This window comes from Zeugodacus cucurbitae, chromosome 2 (assembly GCF_028554725.1).
Source record: "Zeugodacus cucurbitae isolate PBARC_wt_2022May chromosome 2, idZeuCucr1.2, whole genome shotgun sequence".
Taxonomy (NCBI): domain Eukaryota; kingdom Metazoa; phylum Arthropoda; class Insecta; order Diptera; family Tephritidae; genus Zeugodacus; species Zeugodacus cucurbitae.
In genome coordinates, this window is record NC_071667.1 from 69,053,522 (window position 1) to 69,075,086 (window position 21,565).

At 36.6% G+C, this 21,565-nt stretch overlaps 1 protein-coding gene across 3 annotated transcripts in view; it reads left to right on the forward strand.

Annotated features, from left to right (window-relative positions):
- The window catches only part of LOC128922338 (O-acyltransferase like protein-like), a 177,703-nt gene that overhangs the window by 52,050 nt on the left and 104,088 nt on the right, over positions 1-21,565 (forward strand). For all 3 annotated transcript variants that reach the window (XR_008471579.1, XR_008471578.1, XR_008471577.1), the window contains exon 3: positions 10,463-10,480. The gene's annotated coding sequence lies outside the window, so the exon portion shown is untranslated. The remainder of the gene's footprint in view (positions 1-10,462; positions 10,481-21,565) is intronic.

The following is a 21,565-nucleotide window of genomic DNA, read 5'->3' on the forward strand; positions in this document are numbered from 1 at the left end:
CGTAAGAAAGCTACTGCGTGCGCACGAAAAGCATATCTAAGGTATCTTCTCTGCTTTCTTACTGTCCCCTTTTGGTATGCTTGTTTCTTGTGTGTTTCTTGTACGGGTATTTTGATATTTTGACATGTGTCTTCTTGAGTTGTGGAGGTTGGTTGCTGTGGCTGCTGCCGCTGATGTCATCTTACAGCAACAAGATTTCATGTGAACGTAGAAAGTGGGATAATACTATTTATTGATTTTTTTGCTGTTTTTCCTGTTGGAAAATCTGCACTTCTTTGGCTTCTTGTAGATTTTGTCTCCCGTTATCACACCGACTGATTTGTTCAAAGCTAATATTGGTTGTCATATACGATGCATATGCTGTTGACAAGCATATGTGAACACTAATCATTGGTTGTTGTTAAAAGTTTGATCGGAGTTCACAGCAGATTGACTGTGTCATGATTGAATCTTTGATCAACTAATAAGTATTTGATTCCTTAATCGGACAGTCGGCATCTACTCTTCCGAAAAATACTCACATACATGAGAAATCCATACACGTATTTAAAATATCAGATGAAGTAGTCCTTATTAGTGACTAACCCAAGGTTCGGTAGAAATTTTGAGATGCAGAGAAGGCTTGTTAGATACATATATCGAGAATTAAAAATATATCTCAAAGCTTTTATATAACATAATTTCGATATCAAACATTTGATGACGTCATTATAGCCAAATGCTTCAAGTATCCGTGTTAGAGAGTAGAATTTGTAAAGTAATAGTTTCTGTTCTGTTCAGATACTAAGACGTAACTCGAGGTTTTTCGTCAGCTGACATCATTTCTTCATCGTCATCAGTAGCAAAATAGTAAGCTCATTTCCCTGGAGAATACTTCTGTGGATGGGAATTGGATAGTTTCCCTGATACTAGATCATAATAGGTCATTAAAGTTCTCGGTTATATAAAGCTTTAACTTTCAACTATGCTATCCGATTTAGCTAGCCGTGATGGAGTTCTACAATTACCTCAAATCATTTGTTGTTTCTGATTTCCCAATACTGTGGCATACTCTTATTGTAGTAGGTTAGGTTAGTCTGGTAGGCCAAGAAGCCACATTTAGACCAGTTTTGGTCCTGTGCTTTAAGTCACGTAGTCAATGTGAAGTAGGTGCCTGCGTTTGACGCGAATTTCAAAAGGTTATGTGGTTTTACTAACGATTTATCTTCCGGATTGTCGTACTGTGGGGTCCCTAAATACTGAAGCAGTTGTCTTGACAATGCAGGACAAGCACACAAGAAGTGCTCCATTGTTTCTCTGGTGTCTTGGTCTTGACATATCCAGACATCGATAGTGAGTATGTCGACTATGTTTCTACATTATCTTCTATCGATAAGTGCATGGGTTTACCTACGTTGATCATGCTTTCAAATTACAGTTTTATGCCTCTCGATGCCCTTGTGGGCTGGCACCCAATAGATGGGAAGTCGTTTATTTCTGGCAACATCCTCCACTGCTGTTCTGCCACTCAAGACTATTTTAACCGATATGCAGAAAGAGGATATTTCGTTGATTGTCGCCTTATTGTAAAGAGATCATCAATAGCTTACGATCGGCATTGAAAAAGTTTCATTTCTTTTTTCATAACCTCTTCCATATCCTGAGCTACTAACAAATCGTAAGATCAGTACTTATGTTGAATATGGTTATTGGTTTAGCTTTTTATTCACTGTGTAGTCTGATGTTATACTGTAGTTGGATAGCTTTGTTAGTATGTAGAGATAGTTTTGAAATTTGGAATTCAGCAATATAAAAAGGAACTCATCACTATAAAAAGGAGTGAAAGAAAAAATATCTGATGGATCCATATCGAAATTCTTTTGGGAGATTAGTATATTTAGAACAAAAGCTACATTATTTGGGAATCAGAACGATCGGATTGTATTTCAGTCATCAATTCCACACATCGTTTTATTTTTCAATCAGAGAAATATACCTTTTTAACATCTGTATGCATTTAAAATTAATATTATTATATTCAAATATATGAATTTATGCGACAAATTAACATCACGGTCTAGGTCAGCAGCTGGTTTTTGGAAATATTTTTAGATTCCGTTATAATGTTATGTCAATATTTTTGTATTAGACCATAAAGAAAAATATTTAATATCATACTTTTATGCAATTATAAATATACAGTTGAACTTCCATAACTCGAACTTCTATAAGTCGAAGTTCTCCATAACACGACGAACTTTTGAAATTCGAATTCCATATAAATTACCTCCCATAACTCGAAGTCTCTCTAATTCGAAGTTTTTTTTGTGGATTATGGTGATTCGAGTTAGGAAAGTTCAACTGTATGAGCTGGAGCTCGAGAGCTTAACTCCAATTGACATATTTACTATTTCCACTAAGATATTTTCAGAGCAGCGCAGATCTTTAATTAAACCGGCACTTAACATAACTGTATCACAGCGTAGTTGCATAAAAAACATAAAATACTCATTGGTCTGTATATTTCAGCTTCGTTAATGGTTCAGTCGTAAAATCATAAATGTCAATATCCCACACTAAAACCAGGTAATCACCTAGGCATTGGTTACGCTAAAGCTTTTAATGCCATAAACAAATAAGACACAACTTACTTACATATAAATATGTATATTAGTCTTTGCGATCATATGTATTTTTTATATATGTATGTGATCGGCATCTTAAAACGATTCACAAAATTTCAAGGCTCACCGGTATGGATGGATGGATGCTCTTCTCGCTAGACGCGCGTCTAATGAGCTTATGTTTGAATATTTCAAGTTCTAGAGAATTGTGACATGTTCACGTTAGATGGACAGTCGTCATGCTGAGAGGCGCTCTAGCTTTGATCTGATATTGAGACAACACGAAGACATAAGATAAACAAATCATACATATTTATGAAGATTGTATTTGTGTGTTTATAAGCCAAGAGCTAACTAGCTTACACACAAATCTATATGGCTTAATGAGTGCTACAGCGTTGAAATCCTTTTTTGTTACGTCAACTCACGTGCGCAGCATACGTAATGCTCAACAATTCCAGGTAGAATCTTAGAATTGACTCAATCGATATTTGGTTGTTAAGGCAGGAAATAGCTGAAGCTCACAGCTGACCAAACTCACTCGTCTTATGGGAGCAGTGTCTATAGTAAGTGCAGTTGTATGCTAAGCGTGTTTTTATGTTTTGCTCGATCTCAACACATGTTTGCGAAACTTCATGGCATACAACAACAAAACTACAAAAGAATAATGAATTTATTATTAAATTAATTAAGATGTCATAAAACATTATTAATTACACAATCGTTGCTTCTTTGGATAATCCGCATAATGCCGAACATGAAAACATATATAAATATACTAGATATAACATAAAGCTTCGGCATAATGCGAATGTTTATAAATATACATATATCTATGAACATCTATATATACATATATATCTATACATATCTGTTTATATGCACCTCCACGTAGGCACCCATACAAGTTTTCATATCTTGTTTACAATCTCACCAAAGGTCCTTGCACTTGCAACTATTTCTGCATTTACTTATAGCCCTAGATGCTGCTGCTGTTGCTATTGCAGCCGCTGTTTTTTTTTTTTGCTCTTGCAGCGCTCACCTCGTCTTTGTTGCCACAAACTGGTTGCAGAAACTAGTTGCACGGATTTTATTGCATGACTTTTCCCACTAAATCAAGTGGGCCGAGTGCGCGTAGCTGATAGTGCAGTGAGTACGCGCTGTGCCTTCGCTTAAAACGAAAATGTCAAAGCAAAAAAGTGTTAAGTAAATTGACAGAAGATTTATTTCCTCTTGAAATCCATTCAAGGATACTGATTTGTAGGTTAATACACTTTTCTCCTACCCTTCCTACGCGGTTGGTTGCGCCGCGGAGTGGGTTGGAGTGGTATGAAAACAGCTGTATATTTACCCGATGACGATCACGGAATTCACTTAAATTACTTAAGAATTTAAAAAAAATCTAAATAAAAATTTTTTGATAGGTTCCGATTTCTATGAAGGTGCTGTCGTCCCTTTGATCTTCGAAGCGAGTCAAAGTGATTTTTGAAAATATGGGCTCCAGCACCCCTAAGTTTATTGCCAAGTTATAGTTATTTAAATTGACTTTGTTTATAATTTTTTTACCGTCTATGTTTTCATAAATTTTGATCTGAGAGACTTAGATTCATAAGTATGTTTTCCGTCCTTTGCAAAATCGAACCCAATCTGTCATAGGTGACAGATATATATAAACAATTTACTTACAAACTTTTCTTTCCTATCCAAATTGAGGGTCTCGTAAGTTCTTGCGTTGCTTTCGTTTACCAACTATTAGAATTGGTCTTGTTGGTATTCTCATAAGTTTGCCTTGACCTTCCGGCCATAGTTAAACGAACTTTGATATATGGCATATTAAATGGCTACAGTTCTTCTTATTAAATTACGTAAACTCTGTATAAATATAAATGTTGATATTATAAAACCTCGGCAGATTCATGAAAGTTCTATGCGCACAATTTTCGCTCTAATTCATAAACAACATCCGCGCTAAAATTCATTCATTCATAAACTGACACTCTGGTATTCCCCAACAAAGCACAATAATCTGAGATATAAGGTGGTGTAAGTTCGAACGCGTTGCATATTTACAAACCCAGCGCACGTTGAAGACATCTTTTCTTCTCGAGATACATTTGGATCATGTTTAACTGCAAACTCAAGCAAGGGCTTTTGCAATAGACTTAGTGCTACAGAATGTTACAAAAGTGCTTTGGAGAATCTACTACAACGGATAATAGAGTTTTGAGGGACGTGAGAGTATAGAAAATTCCTTGTAAATCGATTAAACACATTTTGCTTGATGCTTTCAAGAAAAAACGTTAACTCCGGCTGTACCGAAGCTAATATACCCTTCACAGGTGCATTTCTTTTAGTAACTATGTGTTTAAGCAAATCTAAAGACGTAAGAAAAAGTAAGTAAAAAAAAAGAAAACATTTTACTAATTCTTTTTAGCCGGGTTGTTTGCTAGAAACATTAAGGTTATATAGTTAACCGATCTGAAGAATTTCTTCGGAGATTATATTAGTACCTTAAGCAGTAATCCATATCAAATTTCGTGAAAATACCACGTCAAATGCGAAAATTGTCCATACAAGCCATTGATTCCGATCGTTCAGTTTGTATGACAGCTATATGCTATAGTGAACCGATCTAAACAATTTTTTCGGAGATTAAATTATTTCTATGAGCAATAACTCACACCAAATTTCATGAAGATATATAGTAAAATGCGGAAGTTTTCCATACAAGCCCTTGATTCCGATCGTTCAGTTTGTATGGCAGCTATATGATATAGTGGTCCGATATCGACAGTTCCGACAAATGAGCAGCTTCTTGAAGAGAAAATAACATCTGCAAAATTTCAAAACGATATCTTAAAAACTGAAAGACTAGTTCGTATATATACAGACAGACAGACAGACGGACGGGCATGGCTAAATCGACTCAGTTCAACATACTGATCATTTATAAGTATATATATTTTATATATATACTTTTTCCTTCTGGGTGTTACAAACTTCGTGACAAACTTAATATAACCTGTTCAGGGTATAAAACTGTCGTTTAGATGTTTCGGAAGACGTGCTTGTCAACAAAATATAATAAAAATCGATCGTTGGCCCATTTTATTTACCAGATTTAGTTGACATTAGTGCGGAATTGTTTCGTCGAAGTGGTCTGAAGCAAATATTCTTGCCTTTTTGGACTCTGAATGCACTTTTTTTATTCCAGAAGCTGAAATATTCGTTTTGAATAATATTCATATTTCCACACAAGATTCGAAGCGTAATTAGTATAAGTTCTCTCTTGTTTCAAGGTTCAAGTTTAACTCCGTCATATTGGAGACTCTTATCGCTATAATTTCCAATAACTGTCATGTTTTCATAAAATTTTGTCAAGAAAATAATACTATAGTCTCACTAGTTGTACTCGTGGTATAAAAGTGAAGAGTAAACAAATTATTTCTACGAATGCTGAAAAATTACGCCGACTTCATATACGAGTATTAAGTATTTGTGAAGCTGTTCGGCAATATTTGCTGAAGCGCGGCAAACAACCAGAAAAAGTCATATTTGACATCTGAGACAGACAGACAGACAGCAAACGTATAAAACCAAAGTGCAAATATTGCTACAATTTGCAACTTGACCCAGCGCAGAGCTTAGATCAAATGGCTAATGTTGTATCAAATGTGGCGGCAGCGGAATGTTGCCTGGCCAGTGACGCCTCAGGTTGGCAAACTTTGCGCCACAGTGCGAAATTCTTATTTGGCATTCACGCCAATGGTTTGTACTTACGAGTTCTCTTTTCTTGTTTTGTTTACTCTTTTCTTTTTTTTTTTGTATCGCAGAGCCTTTTTGACATTTCCTTCGTTGCTACGTGCGTTTGCGAGAGCGCGTATTGGAAATGTTTTCTCGAACATAAATCTTGTATGGTTTTTGTTACTTATTTTGTTGTTGTTTCTTTTTTTGTTTGTGTACGAAACGAGTTATTGGTCAATTGGCACGTCGCGTCACATTAGCGTGGGAATCGCATAAATTCTTAATTTCATGCAGAACACTCGCTGATTGCGGTTTTTCGGGGGTGTCGTCGCTGGAGTTATTCGATTGGGAATTCTAGCAAGCACAAATTGAAAAAAGAAAGATTGGGTCTAAGCGTTTAGTGAAATTCCTTGGCAGAGGACAGAGGCTCCACCGAGAGCTCGCTATGTGTGTGCCACACCTAAAATTAAAAGCGACGCTTTGGGACAGCAAGGTCTTCGGCGAAGCATGGCAAATTAGTTTATCCAGTGATTAGCTTGATTCGTTAACATTTCATTGTGTTCAGCTGTGTGTATTTTAATATTTTTTTTGTTGTTGGATTATTAAAAATACCATAATTTATTGGGTCGCCTTTGTGACTTGTGGCATGCAACATTATGATTCGCTGTTCATACGTTGTGTTGACTTCAGGTTCCATCAAAACTTGCAATAGTAGTAGTACCTCCATATGTGCCAAAAGCCTTGCCGTGGTTGACTGTGCATCGCAAGCTCTCTGGAAAGATTTGGCTTGTGCATTTCACGCTCTAAGAATTATTTGTTGTTACAGCCGTTTTATCTATCCTCAAAGACATACACAGAATCATGTACAAACATGCAAAAATTAAGAAGCCTCGGTGTGTGCAAGACTTGCCTCTTATCCTATCCACCGAGTTCTCCAGCGCATCTATAATCTCCCTCTGTTGCCTTTACTAGCGGCGCACAACAGCGACATCCTCTGCAGCATTCCTGCTTACGTGCGCTCGTTCTGACTTTATTTTATTCTTTATCATCATATATACATATATACAACATGCAACACCAGCACAGCTTGCATGCAACACCACATTTGTGCGCTCACCCCAACTCCCCTCTAGTGCTCCTCCTCGACGCACTCACTTTATGTTTGCGCTCCTCGTTTTGTCCGTTACGAATTGTACGTCGACTGTCGCTGCCACTGCCGCTGCTGCTGCTACAACGCTGGGGATGCTGCACGAAACTCCAATGGATTGCCTCTACCCAGTGTCGCCGCAGCCGCTGCAGCTTCGACTGTTTGTTGCTTAGTAGGAAGCAATTGTCGGGTTGTTTGGTTTGTTGCACTCCTTAGTTAGAGTTGCTTCTCTAGCATCCATCCATCGAGTTCATGCGATGCGCCACGGCAAGCTGTGCGCCAGAAGTCTCCATAGAAGTCAATTGTTTGGAGAGTTGCTGGTTGGCAAAGTTTCTTGAACCTTAGATTGTGACATGAGATACGCGGCATGGCTGCAATTTAGCCCCCCAACGGATGCTACATACACGGAAAGTCGTGCCAGCAGCTATTACCGATCTGCAATGCCTCTAAGTATGGGTAATTGCAGTAATGCATACAAGAAGTTCCAATTTTATATCCACTTGCATGTGAGGATCTATGTACATACATACGGAGCATATGAAGCAACAAAGCATCGCGTTTGCAATTTAATGCAATTTAGTTTATATCTAGTTCTTTGAAATTGGCCTACGCGTTTGCCATATGGAATTAATATGCGCCGCCATGGCAATTCAACGTGTGGGTTAGAGTTAATGGCACAACAAGTTAAATGTTGCTGATGTGATCTCATTTTACTTATTAAGCTAATATTGTTGTTCTTCAGCTGATTCTATTAATATTGTTGTGGATTCGTTACGAGCTCTATATACTGGTTATATTGGTTCCACAAGAAGCCACAAGACGTTTGATTTGTAAGGCAATGAGTCGCCATCTCGATCTAGATTAACTTAGAGCTGGTGTCTGAAAGATATTTCCGAAGCTCTGTCTTATCATCCACTAGATCTTTAGACTATGACTACTTTATCTTCCGAATATGTTAACCTCCATCGTCCATTTGAAATCGATCGCATATAAAAAATTAGACTATTTACTCCAGCGAGGAGAATATTATCTCCTAAAGTCGTAGACGAAAGAAGTTATTTAAAAATTATTAATTTCCCAGAATGGAACTGCGACATTTTATGCAGAATGCTAGGGAATTTCTGGCATCCTTTGATGTTTCAAGTGTAACAAGAAAATACCCACACGCAGCAGAAGAGAAGTTATAGATTTCCTAACAATCTAAGACCAAAAACCAGGCTTTGAAAAAAGTAGAGTTATATTAATTTTAAACGGATTCATGATCGCTTACAATAATTCCTCTATAGATCCTGAATTTTTAAATCGAAACCAGACAAAAGAAAAAAGACTCCATCTATGGTTTTAAAACACCGTCTCAGTGTAAAGGTGTTACTAATAATATTTCATCTCAGGACTAAAATATTCAGTATACTTATTGCCTTTTCTAGCACTGAAAACCCGAACACAGAGCTCTAAAATAAAGAAAAGTGAGAATTAACGATACATTCGGATCGTCTATGATATATGTATGTATGTATTTACAAAGCCCTCTACACAAACTTAGAAGCTATAGACGCTAAGATAGACATCTTCAATCACCTGTGACAACTGTTTCAAACAACTTAGGGTCTTGAGCAACCCATGATTCCACATTCCTGTAATATACTTATAAGTCTAAGGATTTTCACTGGTGTATCAGAGTTCCCACATCATTGAAGCATATCCCGCATTGGATGCATGTGATTGAACTGCACCTTATATCCGGAAGTATACATACAAATATCTTATAAATGAAATTGAAATATTTCAAGTGCTGGGATTTAAATTGACAAATGGATCATGGGAAAGCTGTTTGCTGAGATACTGATAATGAAAATGCGCCCGAAAATGTGTAAATTTCGGTGATAATGCCATTGTCCATGTGTCAGTAATGAGGTGATTTTGTGGCAACAATGTTGCCAAAAGTGCAAACATGTAAATCCTCCGTACACTTTGCGGTTCTTTCAATTGCATTGATTTTGGTTTTGTGCCAGTAAGTGTCCTAACATAAACCACATCAAGGCAACCGTAAATTCGTTAATATGTATGATTGTATGTATGCAAGTAAACAAGCAAAATATGCAACTTTTTGGAGCATTCCATTTGAAAGGGGGGCGACTGATGAAGGTTTGCGAAAAGTTGCAGTTGACTGGGGTTTTTAAGTTTTGTGTTAAATGTGATATATTTATTGTAGCAATGGTTATATTAGACTGTGGTCAGATTCAATGACAGACTAATGAAATGTGAATTTCCATTTTATAGTAATTTCTGACAAAATTATTTCAGAAAAACTAACAACATGATGACAGAGTCTAATTTTGGTTTAATACCTATATTAATATTATATTAATTTATATTAACAGTTTCTTCAAATGTCATAACAGTCTCGATATTCGATAAAACATCCATATTGTGGAATTGTCAGTCTCTTTAATTTTTGGTAATTGAATTTGACATACTGACAAACGAACTTTAGAGCCGATTATAGGCCAAAGAAATACGATTAAAATGTAAATGCCTATTAATTTTCCTTTTCCGATTATTTTCGAATTATGTGCAGAAAATATCGACTGCCTAAACCTTATGGATAATTTAGATACGGTTTATATGTCAAAGGCCACTAGCTCAATAGTAATCTTTAAATTTTTCTATGTCGACATTACAATGAGCCTTACAACGCCTGAAACGAACCTCCCACTAGGTCCAAATTTTTATGACTGAATCTTATTAAGATCTAGATGGACAATTGAAAGGCCAAATTGTATACCTAGATATTTTTTTTGGACATTTGGTACATTATTTAAGAGATTATGTCTTCGAATTTGAAAAGTAGGTGGTGGAAAAGTGGTAGTTCAAGGCTACAGAGATAGAAGATTCTCATAAGATGGGATCACTAGTACTATTATAATAATATTTACTAATTAATGAAAGTTTTATTTTCTCTTTACAGCTACAATTATGTTCCAAGGTAAGTCTGATCCATAACTTATTTATATATTTTATTCCTCAAATTTGTTTAATGTTGTGGCATATTACAAGGCCTTAAAAAGATGAAAGAGAGTATTGAGCAAAAACAATATATGTATATCCCTAAATACGTTTGGGTGGTAGAATAATCTTAAGGGAGATTATAGTTTTTTTTTTGTCAACAACGGTTAGTTGGGTTACAGATTACACCAAAACATTTAGGGTACTTTAAATACCCCGTCACACCCACAGAAAAGTACACTGGATCAAGCGACCTTGCACCTTCTTGCAATATTGGGTTTATCGAAATTTCCCAGCGAGTAGCGAACTGTTGTCACACCCCACATGTGAGCGTTGCAGCGAAATGAAAGAGTAATTTAATGTCCATTGATGGACGGTTGGTCGCATGAATTGAGCTTAGCGGCAATAATAACAACAAACAGCGAGTGAAACATGAATGTTAAAATGACGAAAAAACAACACACGAACGTACCTGAAAAGGTTCATCAATGAATGCCGGCAAAAATGCACGAAAAAAATACAAATCTTTAACGACATGCAAACAAAATAAAACAGTAACAAGAATACAACAATAACAATAACACCACAACGAGGCGATCATGTGTCTACCCGACACTCCGCTCGGCGCACCTCCGCTGCTGCTGCGTGAACACTCGTGTGCTGAATGCGCATAAAAATAAGAGCATAAATCGAAGGAGTAAGCTAATAAAAAATAATCATAAGCATTTCACACATACACACACACGCACCGGTATTTATGTTTGTGTGTGAACAAAAGTAATCCCGCACCGGCGCGAACGTGTCGCCTACAGGTACTCACACGAGCTATATATGTGCGTACGATTATTTGCATTACCAAGAAATATGCACTTAGGAGGCTTCTCCGCAACCGCGCGCAGTTGACGACGAGCTCAAGAAGCGTATGTTTTCAGCAGCCCTCCTCGACCAAAACTTCCTACAGCCTTATGTATGGATACTACCTGCTGATCGTCGTCGTATGGTCCGAGGTGCTAGGTGCTGGGCGGGTGTGCCGGTGCGTGCTCTTGTCTACATGACTGTGCGCTTGACAGCTCGATTCGAGTGTTTGCGCCGTTGCTCGGCCCAAGAGAGTTTCTTTGGGCCGCCGCTTGAAATGCCCACAATCAAGTCCGAAAAGGACAGGAGTTTTTATTATTTTCGTTTTTGAGGCATTCAGCCGCCTTGCGTCCACGCTTTTTGTCTGAGATTGCAAAATACTTGCCATGCCATTATTCACCAGACGTGTTGTTTTTTCGTGGATATCCCATGGAATGCTGTGATACAAGTTTTTATGCCGAAAATTCTGCGGAAAGAATTATTATAAAAGCCGAATGCTTAGGGAATGTGAGAGGAGTAAATAAGTGGAAAGGATACACGAAAGATTCAGGTGATGGTAATAATATTAGGGGGAAGAGGATGGTACGAATTTGGTTCAACTTGAGGGGGTTTCGCATGGTCTTACTTATTTGATAAGTTATTACTACCTGAGATCACTCATTTCGTTCTCAAGGTAAGGATCTCGGAGGAATTATCAGAATTCTTATTGTAAATAAGAAAGTCTTTAAATATCAGAAATATCCTTTAGAAAACCCAACTCTCGAAAAACAGCTGTTTGTAACACCACGCTTCTGCTGTTCCTAGTTGACGAACACTTCGAAATTATCACAAAACAGTGTGAAGGAAATTGCTGTGTGGCTCCTATCTGCTGCATTATCCCATACTTTCGCACCAAAAACAAAAATCAAATAAGCTATATACAACTCTACATATATGATAACTACATATGCATACAGACATAAATATTTCAACTCATTGAAAAATTAAAAAAAGAAAACGCGATCGTCTCGCTGATATGTAATCAGCTGAAGAACATCTGAAAATAAATAAAACGAAATCATAAAGACAAAAAATAAAAATAAAAAAATCAAATCAAACATATCACATATGAAGATTGGCTCGAGCCTCGTCCGGTCTTCGTGCGTACTCCGCCAAGTGAAATCCACTCAAGAGCCAAATCACAGCGCCGATCCATACGAGATCTGTGCTGAGAAAGAGCGCCACCAATACATTCCATGCTTGCGACAGGCACGCATGCGTGAGTGAGTTAAAAAGTGGAGAAACAAATAAAGATAAAAAAGAAACAAATTTGCTTTCTGTTAATAAAAAAAAAGCAATAAAAGTATCGAAAGAAGCAGAGCGGCAAGCGACTGGTTTGGCGGGCATTGCATTTTGGCGCCAAAATTTCTGCATTTTGAACAGCGCACAGGTTTGTGGTCGCGGCGAAAGGATGGAGAATGCTTGTACATATATGCGATGGAAATATATGTATGAGTGTAGGGGTACATAGATATGCGAAAGATTGAAGAAAGGAACGTGTGTAACTATGAAGATTGGTTGGAGACATTCGTGGTATGTTAGAAATACATATGGGGATTGATTTTGTTATTTCCTTAATTATCATTTTCATTATTTGGCCTGAAATTATTTTTTGTAAATTATCTAACACCCTCAAAATACATACATACATATATTCCTTGGTTTTAAATTACATTTCTATATATTCAATGGGTCTTTATATATACATACATAAAATCAGAAGTAAAGTCGGTGATATTTGGTCCTCTTCGAATTGTTTTAAGCCCCACACTTTCCAGTACTTAAATGACAATAATTGAAATGAAAGATGCTCACTCGGTTTTTGACTATGGTTCTAAATATTATTTGTTATGAAAATTCCAGTCCTAACCTATTAAACCCCCAGATTTAGTATTTGGAGGAACATTTAGCTGATTTGACAATTTATTACGTCTACAACTTTGCTTCTGCCGTTTTTTTTGTAAATTTTAGGATTTTTTGTATAAAAGCGGTTACAAATGTCGATGTTACAAATGGCGATGAGCCTCAGGCGCACTTTTTTTGGAATTAAAAAAGAAAAGCAAAATTTCCCGCAAATGTCGAGAATTCGGCTCAAAAAGTGACATTTTCAGTTTGGGATGCAAACAGATCTCTAAAAATTTTTGTTGGGTTAATGTTGACACAAATGTCCAAGATCGATATAAAACGATTTAATCGATTTAATCGACGAGTGCTTGACCCTAGAGACATTCAGATCTCTACAAATATTTTGTTGGGTTAATGTTAACACAAATGTCCAAGATCGATATAAAACGATTTAATCGATTTTTGACCCTAGAGACATCTATTCGAAAACAGCGGAAGCAAAATTGTAGACCTAATATCAAAATAACTCGTTTTCTCTTCCAACATGTTTCCATGCCATTATCTTGTAATAGCCTAAGCCACAGGACTGTCTATGTACAAACCTATAAAATGACGGGTCTGAAGACGAGACCTCAGTAACTTTGATTCCAAAAAACTGTCATAAATTTTTATACACCATTAGTAAAGATTCTAAAGGCTGAGTCCGAGCTAATCTTTCCAATCTAAGAACTTTTCTATATATGCTCGAAGAAAACTTGGTTTTATGACTGGAGTATAGAAATATTATGTAAAAACCTTGGAGTCAGACCTTATTTGTAACACATTTTTCATAGTAATGATATTTCCTAGATGCCTTCGTAAATCTGTCACCAATTTCTGTGCTCCACTATGCGCTCCGCCCTAAAGATCAAGGAAGTTTATTTCGCTTGTTCGAGAGTTTAGAAATCTTTTGTTGAGGTTTGTTTACAAATTTTGGAACTCATTGAGAACTATAATATTTATTAGTTGGAACATGTAATTGAAGTCGCAATTCTGTTGCCAATCTAAAAAGTAAGATCTTGGAATATCCTATGAGACAAAATGGTTAAATTTTGATAAAGAAGAAGTCCTTAATTGATGGCTCTCATATGAGATTTGTTTAGTTCTAAATGACACACCGCTAGAACGGTTTCAATAAATTTTCGGGATTTAAGTGCTTCGTATTTTTTAGTCTACTTGGTAACATATACTCCAGTCGATCATGAGACCAAGTTTTAAGGTTATACACGTACATGGTTTCAGAAATTGGGCTTGTTACATGAGAAATGTTGGGTATATAAACCCATTCTTAAACAAAGCGTTTTAAATTACTTTTGTATAAGACAATTTATTTAGTTAGTTCAATGAACAAATTGCCTGCTCAACAAAGGATATATGCAAGTATATAATTTCTCAGCCCCACCCTGAGAGTTCATAAAACAATTTGAACGTGTTTGCAACAAAGATCTGAAACATATTGATTAACTTGATTGTGTAACACATGAACTGGTGAAATACATAACCACCGAAGATTTCTTTTCCTATGGACTGCCTTGAGCCAAAGCAAAATGCAACAGATATCGGTAAATACTTGCACCAACACATACATGTGCATGTAGATATAGAGAGTTGTATGCATAAGAGCCATGCCACACAACAAGTGATCATGCCACAAGTGATTAACCAAGGCGCAACACATAACATAAAAAATCTCCTACGCATATGAAACGTATTCATTGAAGGATGAAAAAAGGCGGAGAACGAGACAAAGCAAAGAAAAAACAATAACAAAACAGTAGAAGATACAGCTAAAGGAAGAATAACGTACAAAATGCAACAAAGAACACACACGTACAAGTGCAAATAATTGGAAATAAACAGCAAAGAAAATAACTTGTAAGCAAAGTAAACAATAAAGCAATAAGCGAGTACGAGTACCTATGGATATTTATGAAAGTAGCTTGGACGGACGGAGTGAGCAAAAAGGCCACACGTACTCGGAACTCATAACCGTCGCAATTCTCATACTTCATACACCCATACGCACACATATACATATATATATATATATATATATATACAGACAACCTATAGATAAATATATTTGCACCGATGCAAAGCGGCGCAGGCGTGGATCGGAAGTACAGGATATGCTACACTTGATTGCGCACGAAAGCAAATCACAGTTGTTGGATTTATAACTGTCAATAATTGCACAAAGCCTCGTATGCAATAACAATGTGCGGCAAACACGAAAATTGCTATATTGTTAATCATCTATTGAATGGCGAAAACAAGTGTGTGTGCGGCGGTTAATGTAATGCAATGGAATTGTCTGAAATCTCGAGGGTGTAATCGACGACAGGTTAAAGCAGCAATATGACAGCTATTGCTACAGAAACATAATGAGGAAGTCTTCCTGTCTATTTGCCAATAATTATATAACGGTGCTGCCAAGTACCGGCTGGTTTTGACCACACAGGCGTTACGCCAATTTGCGGCTTGCTGAAATGAATGTATTTAATGGGGATTAAGTCGTCGTTTTACCAACGGATGTGCCGCCTGCATGCAATCAGGATAACACGGATTAATATAGTAATTATGAATAGCTGTCAGCATTCAGTGTAGATGAAAGTCGATACAAAGAGCTCCAGGGCCACCAAGGCGATTTTTTCATGAAGATTTTCCAATAAATGAAATAATTTCATGGGAAATAATCTCAGATATCTGAACTTATTTCTAACATTTAGAGAATAGAACGCTTTTATCAATGTCGTTACCGTTCAATCCGTCAACACATATTCTCTCAAAGTGAAGTTTATCAGACGAAATAATAATTTATAAATTTTAAGTCATTATCAATTAAAGAGTCGTCTGCTCTGATGAATCTACCCTTTCGAAGAGCAGTAAGTGAGGTCAATCTAAGTTAATTAGAAAGACAATAGGATACGTTTAGAGATGTTTTAGGTTCTTTGGAACAAATCGAGAAAACACGGTGTCTTGCTAAATTGCTATAGGATCCAACGACCCGACTAATTTAGAATTTCACATTTCAATTCAAATTTCACAAAAGTAAAAATTTCAAGTTAACCTACACATCACATATCCTAAACAGAGAAGGAAAATCGACAAGTTCTCATAATTTTTGATCCATTCACACTTATAGTGAAAAATAGTATTGATTTTTTTGTTATTGTAGTAGAAAAATTTTCGATGCAACCGAGGTTCGTTTCGGAATATCTTGACCAAATCGGAATATCGGGGTTCTCTCCGGTTGCAAAAACTAAACTGTTATAGGAACGGAATGCATAATAATCCCTGTCTTTGATACTGTCACTATATTTGATTAGATCCTGACGGCTGGCCTCTCTTTGTAAAAGTCGATAAGCTAGCTTAGGTTGGATGGGTACTGTCAAATAGTTAATCGGGTTATTTTATAAATGGAAAGTCTCTGTGTTCGATTTTCGAAGAGATAGCATGAGAATCACGAGATCGTCTCGCTCAACCAATACCATATTTGATTAGATCCTGACGGCTGGCCTCTCTTTGTAAAAGTCGATAAGCTAGCTTAGGTTGGATGGGTACTGTCAAATAGTTAATCGGGTTATTTTATAAATGGAAAGTCTCTGTGTTCGATTTTGGAAGAGATAGCATGAGGATCACGAGATCGTCTCGCTCAACCAAAAAATAACCGTATATTTCAGTAATTAAAAAAAAAAAACGCCCGATATTGGTGCAAATGACAGTTCGTCTCAAGAAATAACTGTTTTTGACTGTCAGCATGAATATGAAATACTTAAATACACACACATTTCAGCCCACAGCAACGACAGCATTACACTGGCCGCATGAATGATTGAACCTGTCCTGTGGGAATATTTCTGCAAATCAAAGTAATCGAAGCGATTCTTGCGGGACGCAGTGGAGCATACATACTCGTATGTAGTCACATGATGGTGATGGCATAACTTTGCGTACCTTGCCGCACCTTACCTTACCCACTTTAACGCATTTTATTGGCTTCTTAACTCTTACTTACAACATTTTATTGGTCGATACAACCCGCTGGCGACGCACCACACCTTTCCCACTTTGTTGTTGTGAATGAAGTAATTTTGTCGCTGTCGCTGCAGTTTGTATGCAACAACAGCGTTTTTTGTTGTTGTTTTCTGTGTTTATTTTTTTTTTTTGCCAACAAAATTAGCTTTGAAATGCGGTTTCATAAGTACCGCTTGATTACACTGCCTGCCTGGCGGGTTGTAGTGATTTCCTTTAGTCAGTCAGCCACAGTTATTCTACAAACTTACATGTGAACATATGAGTGTTTGTGTATGTGTGTGCCGTGTCTTCTACCGCTGCGGTTGCCTACGTTGCCATGACATATTCTGCCATTGAAACTTAATGACCATTCGGACTCATATGCGTATGTGCACTCTTTGTGTATGTGTGTGACAACTTAAAAGCTTTCAATTCCAATTCCTTCCAGGCTATCAACGTGTTTTGCGGCCTCTTTTAAGCGCACAGATTCACACCATATGAAATCCACAATATTGTATGTGAATGATTATATTGTTACGAGTATGTGGCACAATGAAATTAGGCGGCGTTAAATACTTGACTCCTTTGGCAATCACTTGCACACACAAATACATCCCTAAATTAAGAGAGTTAAAAAATGAGAAATTATTTAATTTAAAAAAGTTATTAAATGAAATATGCATGAATATTAAGTATTTAACAGAATTCTTTGGCACTTGTTCTCTGTCTTTGTGTCGATTTGCCTGCCTGTCCACATACCTACGCGCCACATCTTGTTAGCCAGGCTCAAACTGGTCGCTTGTCTCAAACGCGCGCTCTGTCTGTACTGGTCACTGTGGTGCGAGCGTGGTTCCCAGCTCAGCCTTCGCTGTGCTGCCTGTTTTGCACGAGAATTTATAGCAGGAACGTGATTAGAAAATAAAAACGTGTTTATATACAAAATATTTGTGTAGTTTGAGTTGCATTTCCTTTGTATTTTTGCTCTTCTAGTTTTTGTTGTAGTTATCACTTAAAATAAAACTGAATCCATTTCTAGTCGAAGGTGTCCTCTTTGGCGGCGAAGTTCACTGGATTGTGGCTGCATGTCGTCGTTGCCTCATTTGTCTGTAATTGTTTGTCGTATTTATTCCAGGAATGATTCAAAGGTATTTTATCGAAATGTCAACATGTTGGGTCGAGGTCGGTGCTGGGATATATGGAATAATATATATAGTTTATGGATACAATGAGAGGTTGCATTAGATATACAGTGCACGTAAAAATAATAGCACTTAGACAGCATGGGAAATTTAGTTAATCTCACTTTCACCTTTCGTTTTAAACTAGGAATACTACCAAGAGTATTGATGTCACCGAATTTTGTTCGAGATAATGTACGCCCACATGCTCTTAGAATAGAGTCAGCTAAGTTCTAGTTCTTCTTTTCAAACTCTATGCCTTAGAAACCATGAAGAAACACTTAGGATGGACCAGTACAAGCAGGTCTGGGATGTTCGACCGACTTTTTAACCTCAACCTCAGCCAAAAAGATGGGTATCGAGAAAATCCATTTAAATCGAGACATGTTTCAACATTTTTGCCTTTTCCAGGTTTCAAACTATGTCAAAAGCTCTATTGTTTCTTAATATGTCGTATTCTTATTTGCTTTTATGTTAGAAATGACCTCTGGGGGGATGGGGTTATGTGTGGAAGATGCAAGTGAAGAAAGCTTCTGATTGCCATTCACTAGCGAGTGGCTAGGAACAGCTCTGGACTCCTATCCTCTGGGTAGCCAAGAGACACCCGTTTGGAGGCGAGCTAAAGTGAGAATACACCCCTTTTTGCGATTGTGCATAGGGTTTGGGACCCCCACATAAAATCCCCTGCAGCAATGAAATGTCACAAATATTAAAATTATACAAAACTGTGACCAAACTAAGCGGAAGTTCTTTGCACAATTTTCTATAATTAGACAACTTGAAATTGAATAAGGTGGCAACTCTGTGTAATATCATTTTCACTAAAATGCATACGAGACTTTTGCCGACTTTTTTTTATAAAGAATTGTGGAATCTTATTAATCCAATTAGCTGGAGAACTCAATTTTAAGGTTTTAAAAAAGTGGCAACCCCGTTTGAAAATATTTATACGTAGATATATAAAAATTTCCTCGAAAGGTTTGTAATATTTTGATTCGTCTTATTTTCTGACTCTTTAGCATCCCTGCAATCAGTTCTCGGATTGTTTTATCATTTTCAACCTAAGTTTAAAACTTCATTAACTTAGAAAAGTTCATCCCTTACCCGGCTTCGAAAAACATTTATAGAGAGATATTTTTCCAAGTTGTATGCGCAGATAGACAAGGCACCTTATGGTCCAACTGTGTTCCAGAAGAACTAATTAGAATCATCTTGAAACTGTTATAAACTAAAAATGCATATAATTATTTTACCGCGCTGCTATTTTTTCCCCAACACTGTATATATGAACCTTGATATACGAATATTTGTTTTTGTAAGCCCCAAAGAGAGAGTAAGGAAACACTAAATCTTAATTTTGAATACTAAAATCGTGGAATTATTGGAGCCGGAATGTGAGAATGTCATAATCCATTTATCAAATCTAGAAACGAGGGTGTTGATTTCAAATAATTTATGTAATGCATGAGATTGAAAAATAAAAAAATAATAAAAACCATAACAGATAGTAATGGCTTATATCTAACTCATATGTCTATAAGTATATGTGTGCTGACAGGTTATTCGAAGTTGTCGCATTGCTACGTGACATTATCTGATCGCGTTTGCACTTTATCGGGTTTGACTTCTTAAGAAGCAGACAACTCAAATTGATTTTGACCACAAAAATCTCGTTGCACAAGAGTGGCAATATATTTTTAGTGCGTGTTTTGAATTTTAAAATTTGCGCTGGCGCTGTAAGGATCTCTTCTAATCTTGCGGTAGATGAAAAGCAGCGATATTGTGCCCTGCTGTGCTAACTAATTATGATGAGCTGCACAATTTTCAAACTCAAATTTCTTGCCAATATGCTATTCCCAAACCAAGATTTAACGTCCATAATTTAAAGTGTATGAACTTCATTTAAGCATGAGGTTAGTGCATGCATATTAAGTAGCATAAAAATGGCAATAATTTGTACGAGTTGTCTGCAGAGCAGCACATTTTAGACACTTACATCCGTTCCATTTCTAATTTTCTCTCTGGAATATGCCAACAGTTTTCATTTATATTGCGGATATATTGATCATATCTGTGGCCTGGTGACTATCTTGCAATGTTTCATGAGTTTCATTACGTTCACGGTGTGAGACACATGTTAATCCTGATATATTTGGAATGAAAATTAAGAAAGAGGGAAATCTTAAGCATTATTTGCTAGCAATTTCGCTAGAAAGATGAGAATCATTAAGGATACCGTTAGAGAACTGGCACAAATAATTTTGTATCGTTCAGGTCACTACTTATAATGATTACTGATTGAACGATTTGTTATTCAGCAAGTTAAACAGTTAGTTTCATTTTCCAGAATTCAGTAACAGACAGATTCTCAAGTTATTCCGAAAAAAATACTCCAACAAATTTTTCATACCGGAATTACATGTATTCTTGAAGTTGTATAAACATGTAAAATGCGGAAATTCCTCAGGAAGGAAGTAGTCCAATATATACATACAACAATAGTCAATAACGGGATTCTGCAGGGAACCTTCAAGGGAAAGCAAAATTGTAAAGCGGTACATTTCTGCGAGCACGTAAATTTTGTAGGAAATAGTCTAAATATTTGCTCAAATTTGGCTGTTGATCTGTAGTAAATATGCCATCAAGTGACCACTCAAATGTGTGCAAATATTAGAATTTGATGCGAGTTGTTTGTAGGGATGTAAAAACGCTGGTGAAATGATTGAATCTCAACAAGGAAACAAGTGTTGTTGACCTATTAAGGATATGAGAAAACGAAATGCAAATCAATAAAGCAGGTTATTGACTTCTATAAGGGAAATACGCAGAGTTAACAGTTACGCAAGTAAATGCGAATTTCGTTTTATGTTATAGCAAGTTGTTGAATCAAGTGGTAAATATGCCACTTAGTGTTGCTAAGATCATATAACGAAAGGAAACGAGCGGTACCGATGAAGACTTAAGCATATGAGTAAATACATTAGGTGTCTTCGTCTCACAGTTTATACCGAGCATTGTTTAATTGAATAGATATAGAGTAGAGAGTAGAGTGTGTTCAAAAAATAACGGGATTTTCGGTTTTTGAAAAAAAT